The following is a 7543-nucleotide window of genomic DNA, read 5'->3' as shown; positions in this document are numbered from 1 at the left end:
TGTGTTTATTTATTTGTTTGATTAATAAACACAAGTTGGAGTCCGTCAGGACCGAGGGTCGGAGCAGCTCATAGTAGCCTAGTAGTTGCTTTAGAGCAGGGGTGGCCAACCAGTCAGAGGTTAAGAGCCACATTTTTTCTATGTTACTGCGAAGAGCCAAATCAAACACACAGTCACTGATACCGCTTGTTTCAGTTTTTTGTTTTCTGGAGACAAGATTTCAACCACCACACTGATGCATTTTTGTGGCATTGGGATATATATTTTTTTAATCCTCTGGAGCAGAGAGAGGAGCTGTGGATTATTGTTATTGATTAATGCATCAGTGTTTCTTAGGGTCAAAAACACTAAACTCATAACTTCAAATGAAAGCATTTAGTTTATTTAATAAAAGAGCACATGTTCAATGTGAAAAGTGACAGTCGTTACAGATTATTTGCAATTTGGTGCTATATATATATATTTAAAAAAAAAAAAGATTATATATATATATTTTTTAAACACCTTGAATTGCAGGGGGGGCGTGGGGCTCCATTGGCAGAGCGCAGCGCCCCTCCAAGACAATGGTAGGGGAAACACTGGATAGTGTTTAATCAACGATTGGTTCTCTGTATCCAGGTATTATAGTGATTGGCTCTTGGGCCACATCAAAATTAGACTCGCTGTCATCCTCTCATACTGACACCTGACACCACACATACACACGTAGGGAGAGCCGGGACGAAAGTAACACGGGACGAAAGTAACACGGGACGAAAGTAACATGGGACGAAAGTAACGAGCGATTTGATCCGAGCCCAAACAACTTTGACCGGCCAAATTACGTCAGAATTATCAGCATTCAATACTTAACAGACCTACTAAATATCAAGTTTAACTGTCAGGAGTAGTGTTGTCACGATACCAACATTTTGGTTTTGATACCAAGTCAAGAATTGCGATTCCGATTCTTTTTCGATACTTTTCTTTAAAAAAGTCTTAAATATAATTATTGTGCTTTATTTCACACCAGAACCATAACCATAACAGCAACTTTTAAACAATGAGAACAATAAATAAAATAAATGACAAGAATTCGTATTAAATAAAATTAATACATTTCTTACAGACAGGCCTCGTGGTGTCCGTAGGCTTGCCCTCACTGTCAGAGATATAGCTAAAATACATTAACATTTCGCTTCTGGCGTCTTTTTTGTCAACAAGCCGAGGCACAGCGGCAGTTGCACTCCCACTTCCAGCCATGCTTCTCGTTTTCTCACATGTTCTGGCAGCTAGCACGTGTACGAGAGAGGAGAGGGACTTAGAGCGTGCTTGAGAGGGGCAGGACTTCAGGCACGGCTGCAGCAGCGCCATATAGATAGAAGAGTTACGACAGCGGAAGTCCAAAAACGGTTATCGTCACGTGGTTCATGTAGACGAGGATCGTTCCCCGGAAGTTCCTGGCGGGCAATGTGAATGCACTGATAACAGGAGATAAAACTACGATTTTTGGTAATTATTAGTGAATAAAGGTTTTGATTTGCACTATTTATACAACAAATCGATATGTGTATGTAGTTACATCAATATGTTTAAAAACATTACATTTGCTAATATTAAGTGATAATATTAGGATTAGTGTGAACAACTAGTTTACATGTTAGGCTCACAGTGCCTTGGTTAAAGAGCCTGTTGCTGTTTATTTATAGCTTTGAATTCTTTCAAACCAATATTATCTTCTTAAACTTGTATGGTAGTCAGGAGCATCACTTTCTAATGTTTATTGATATATTTAGAGGGAGGGGATCTAAAGGAATGCTTCAAAATTCAGATTAGATTCATTTCTACCATTTTCTTAAATTCATGGTAGTTTCAGTAATCCCATGGTAATTGAGGACACAAGTTATCTAAATGACTAATGGCATCTTTATGGCTTTCAGAAAGGACAGGAGACCGACAGGTGACTAGCAGCAGCAGCAGCAGCAGCAGCAGCAGCATGATGATGTTAAATGTGTTGTTTTAGGAACATCCATTGCAAATACATGGAATTCAATAAACATTGAATAGCATATCATGCAGTTTGTCTGTGCCTTTTCCTCCGTGTTGTCCTGGTTTGCTGTGCTGCCTCCTAGTCGCCACCATGGTTTGCTGTGCTGCCTGGGGATGCTGAAATCGCTCCGGGAAAGGAGTACGAATGTACAGCTTCCCCACTGACACAGAGCGGAGGAAAAAATGGCTGGCTCAAGTCAGCAGGAGCAATTTCACGACCAACAGCAAAAAAATATGTGAGGTTATTATATACAAACACTGCATTTGCACTTTTTCACAAAACGAAAACCACACCATTGGGAAAGCTTAATGTTTTGTTTAATATAAAAAAAACAGGGAAAGGCTTGAAAAACAATGAGAGTTAAGACTCAGGGTGCAGGGTGAGGGTCTCAGTGCAGGTATTCAGGCTCCATTGAATCGCCTTCTGGTTCTTGTGCTGAAAGAGGGAGTAACAGACAGGAGAAAGGGTTATACACACCCAAGGGTGTAACTTTGGTTTGAGAAGTGGGGGGGACACAAAACAGGGGGTCCTCCGCAATGAAACATTGTTCTCGATTTAATTCCATTTCCTGCCTTTCTACAAATATATATTAGGGACTATGGTGTTAACTAATCCAAGAAAAATGTGTAGTGTATATAATGAGTGTGCACACTTATCTATCCATGATCCTGTTTTATTTGTGATGACCTCACATCCTATAGGGGGGTCCGGGGTTGATTTTTTTCTTTAAATTGAAGTTAAAGCCATCAATCTCGTGCACAAATTAAGAGATGTATGGATACTGTTACGGTGGGTGAAGCAAGCAGGACCATGCCGATTACACTGATATTGCCTTTATTTCAAGGATAAAATAATAACTTGGACAAAACAGAACACTCCCTGGTGAACTCAGTCACAAACAAAAGACGAACCAACACTGAAAACAGGAAGAGACAAGACTAAATACAGGTTGGGGTAATCACAAGACGAGAAACAGCCGGGCAGGGGAGGAGAAACACAAGGGCCACAGGTGAACACAATCAGATAACTAGACACACCAGGGAAACTAACGACAGGAAAAGGACCAGACAATATACAAGGAGGAAAACATGACAGGGAGAACAGCAAAACACCCAAAACAAGACATACAAAACGTGACATAACATAATAATCGTAACAGATACAGCTCTCAACACTCATATGAAACAGAACTGTATATATTTCAATACTCCAAAAACCATTAGAATATGCTCACAACCAATAACACCTCATTGATATACTCCTCTCTCCTATCTTTATCAAACCTAGTCTGCATTGTTTGTTTTTATTTATGCATATTTCACTAATCACTCCCCTTTCAAACTGTATATATATTTTTTTACTGACATTGGAATTATTTTTTAACTTATTTTTGAACAACTATATTAAATAGATGGAAATATTTGTTTAGACCAAACCGTTTGAGACCCACTGAGATAACTTAGACTAAAGTTTACAATATAATCAATCAGCGAGTCCTTTACCTCCCTGAACTGATGTTACCTCAGCCTCTCAGTCCGACAGGAGAGGACTCTCCCTCTCCTTATTGTTGAAACAGCTTCTAATCTCCGTTAGCTCCGAGCTAGCACCAGATGCTAACAACAACCCCCGTAACTCTCTCTGTCTCTCTCTGTCTCTCTCTCTCACACAAAATGCGCTCCTGCCACACACACACAGACGCTCCTCCGTGACGATGACCACTTGTCACTTGACATGTCCCCCCTGTCCCCAGTGGAAATTACGCCCATGTACACACCTAGCACACCTATTGGATGGGAAATTGCCTTGGGGAGATAAGGTGTGGTCTTTGTTCCCAACTGAAGTTATGGAACTTTATTATTTGTGAGTTTAACAAAGTATGACAAATGGCATCAGTAACAGATGTGATATGAATTTCTATAAAGTTGTTTCACATTCTTGGTCATATTTTATATACAGTATGTAATGAGTATAACATGTGCAGTGAGTATAAAGTGTTTCCTAATACTGTGTATTCAACCACTATGGTACAGTGTAGGTATGGTATCCTAGCTTAATCTGTTATCTGTAAACGTTCCCTAAATCTACTAATTTAGGGATAATCCACTGACATCCTTTAATACACATGTTAATTTGAATCAGATGAACTGATAATATCCGCAATATAAATCTTTAAACATCTTCTTACCTTTAAAAGTCCGTCACGAACAATCTATTATGCTGCAACTCTACAGCTCTGCTATCCTTGGCGCTAACTTCCGGGGAACGATTGAGAGGCTCCACGATCCGCCATTGCTGTAAAAAAGTGGTCCATTGGAGTGAACGGAGATGACGTAACTCTCAGTCTATATGGCGCTGGGCTGCAGTGCAGGGAGTGGAAGCAGAGCGCTGAATACACAAGGCTCTTAATTAAAACGGCGCTTTCTCACCGGAGTACTTCCCCCCGTCATTCTTAAAGTACAGATACAAATGAAACGGAGGAATCGTAACGTTTTTAACGGCAGGGTATCGCGGTATACCTTTCAAGTATCGGTACACCGTGCAACACTAGTCAGGAGTCAGTGTCTCTCCCCCAAACTCACACATATACAATTCGATATGAACTGAAGAGCCGCATGAAACTCGGCAAAGAGCCGCGGGTTGGCCACCCCTGCTTTAGAGAATGTTACACCCGGTAAGTATTCTCTCCGCTTCGCTTGACAAACCCCGTGAAAGTCCTCAAGCTCTGTGATTTGGATGTTTGAGTGTGCGCCGAGGGTTACGCCGAGCGTCGAACAACACTTTGAAATGGGATGGAACCACGGCAGACTGTCCAAAACTGGATTTGAACGGGTCCACCCCACCCCCGCAAATATGGCATAGCCATCGATCATCTTACATTACATTACATTTAGCTGACGCTTTTATCCAAATCGACTTACAATAAGTGCATTTAACCAACAAGATACAAACTTGAAGAAAACAGAATCATGTAAGTACATCAGGTTTCATAGAGCTAAAACATTTCAAGTGCTACTCAACTGGCTTTAGATAAGCCAGTCCTTTATTATTGGTATATACAGTAAGTGCTTTGTTTGTAATTATATCGCTCGAAGTGGAGTCGAAAGAGATAAGATATACTTTATTGATCCTAAGTTGGAAACATTTGCGTTACATCAGCATGTTGTAAATGTAACAGATGTAAATATTCAGTGGGGTTTATTTAATTGTTTCTTGTATAATCACACAAATTCTGTGTTTTATATTATTTTATTCTGTGTTCTTCATTTTATTGATTGTTAAATACCTGGCAAGGTCAGAGATCAGTGAGCGGAACCTCTGAAGTGTGATCGCTGTAGTCAGGAGTGTATTGTTGTGAGGACTTTCCCCCATATATATTGTGTCCCTCACGTTTCCTCTGCCCTTTTGTAAACGTTCCACGTGAGAGGAGTGACTGTGGGAAACTGATGTAAAACTGATTGTTTTATCTATTGTCAGAAAATAAACAGACTCTACGCTGGCTCGGATCTCGTCTATTCACACAACGCAGAGACGCTTAACCACACCGGTTACATAAATATACAGTGGTGTTTATTTTTAAATCATTTAGTATAATCACACAAATTCTGTGTTTTATATTTAATAATCCTGTGTTCTTTATTTATTGATTGTTCAATACCTGACAAGGTCGGAGATGAAAAACTTGGGTTGCAGGTTCCTCAACAGTGCATTACAAGACATCTATCAATATGTGTCCTCCACCATTAAATCATAATCACAAGTCATATTCTGCACATTTCTTATACTATCTACATACATCTACGTTAATAAGTGCTTAAACATACAGTAGTTAACATAGCAGGAAAGCAATATATTAGTACTTTGTCAGGCTTAATATGTATACCCCCAAAGCTTTTTTCTTAATCAAAATAAGACCTTAACCTAAAGTATTCTTTAATGTTTAAATAAAACCTTATTAGTTTGTCTGTCTGTGTCTCCTATTAATATCTAATAATAAAAATAATACATTTCAATAACGTGCTTCACCAGGTGTCCCTTTCTATCAGCTGTGCACCGTTATGGTGTACATATACCAATATACCGATTGGATCAAATATAAAAGTCAGCTGAATTGATACTGCAAGGAGACGTATTGTGTGAAGAGAAATTGAAGATTTGGTTTGATTGCTGATATGTTTATGATCCACGTCACATATTCAGTTTCGGCGGCAGTTAGGCTATTCCTGTTTGTCTAGAAGTCTTCTCACCAGGGCTCTATAAATAGCGAACTACGGCAGATATGTAATATTTAATGCAGCCGAAACGTGTATTACAATGCCTTTATGTGATGACCTTCAAAGAGAAAAGCAAGCTTGATGTTAATCCATGTGTGTGGTTGTGGAATTAATGGGCGTGCCGTTGTGCGATTGTATAAAAATATATATATTTATGTATTCTTATATATTATTAAGAGAGCTAATAGCTTAATATGCAAGCACACTCGGAATAAAGTATTATTTAATTTTTTTTATATAATAGCTTATATTATATTTTAGCATATTCATTACATTTAAAAAAAATGTTTTCGGATTTCACATCAACAGGAAGTCCGGTTAACTATAACGTCCGTGCGCAACAATACCCCAACCCATAGATCAGCGGGTGAATAATAATCACCACATTACACACATCCCTTCACATTCACATTAAAGTATTTCGTGAGGCCTTCTAAAATGTTTTTAAATATAATTAGGGTTGTAGTTGATGAGTTTGTAAATTATTGCGTTACGCAATCGCACAACGGCACGTCCATTAATTCCACAACCACACACATGGATTAACATCGATTTAATACATTAATGTAGCCTTTGTTTCTGCTAAAAGAGGTGTCGACCAGCTGGGGCAACAAGAAAATCGGCGAAATCGAATGTGGCTATTACAAAAATTATAATAATTATATTAATATTGACTATAACAACCGACCGTCGGGGTAGCATTTGCCGGGGAGCGTTCTCATGGAGTCTATTATCAACGCTATGGGAGGTCTATGGAGGTCTATGGGACGCCCTGCCCTTTGAAAACTGACTTCCAAGGGTTACCCTGTACGTAATAGAGTGACGGGAAGGGGCCCTGGCCGTCCGTCAATATGTGACGGGTTGGGAGTGAGAACGTGTTGATTCCAGCTACCTGAAGTCACAACAAATAATAGGCCTAATATGAGAAAATAAGGAAGTTATTGTGAGAAATATATATTATTTCCTCCCTTTCCTTTAGCATGGGATTTAAAATGCTTAACACTGTGCCTGAAAATGAATTTTTACCAGGTGTTTGTAAGCATTGGTGCAGTTTGGTAGAAGTAAAAAGCAAGAGTTTAAAAAACAAGTCAAAATTGTACTTAAATACATCCCTTAAGTATATGTACTGTTATATTTCACCACCGCTTATGAATCAATAATTTAAAATATAGCACCTCATACTAAAACAAATTAGAAAATTGAAGTCGCAATAACATATATTTCTCAAAACATTTTCAATGCA

At 38.9% G+C, this 7543-nt stretch overlaps 1 long non-coding RNA gene across 1 annotated transcript; it reads right to left on the bottom strand.

Annotated features, from left to right (window-relative positions):
* Positions 1-2329: 2329 nt before the first annotated feature.
* LOC307038353 lies at positions 2330-5459 on the bottom strand. Its single transcript, XR_013807973.1, has 2 exons — positions 4215-5459; positions 2330-2464 (listed from the first exon to the last, which is right to left on the bottom strand). It is a non-coding gene; the product is annotated as an uncharacterized lncRNA (long non-coding RNA).
* Between the last annotated feature and the right edge of the window lie 2084 nt (positions 5460-7543).

The sequence above is a fragment of the Notothenia rossii genome, assembly GCF_949606895.1.
Source record: "Notothenia rossii genome assembly, chromosome: 4".
Lineage (NCBI taxonomy): Eukaryota > Metazoa > Chordata > Actinopteri > Perciformes > Nototheniidae > Notothenia > Notothenia rossii.
This window is presented reverse-complemented; position numbering and strand designations above follow the sequence as displayed.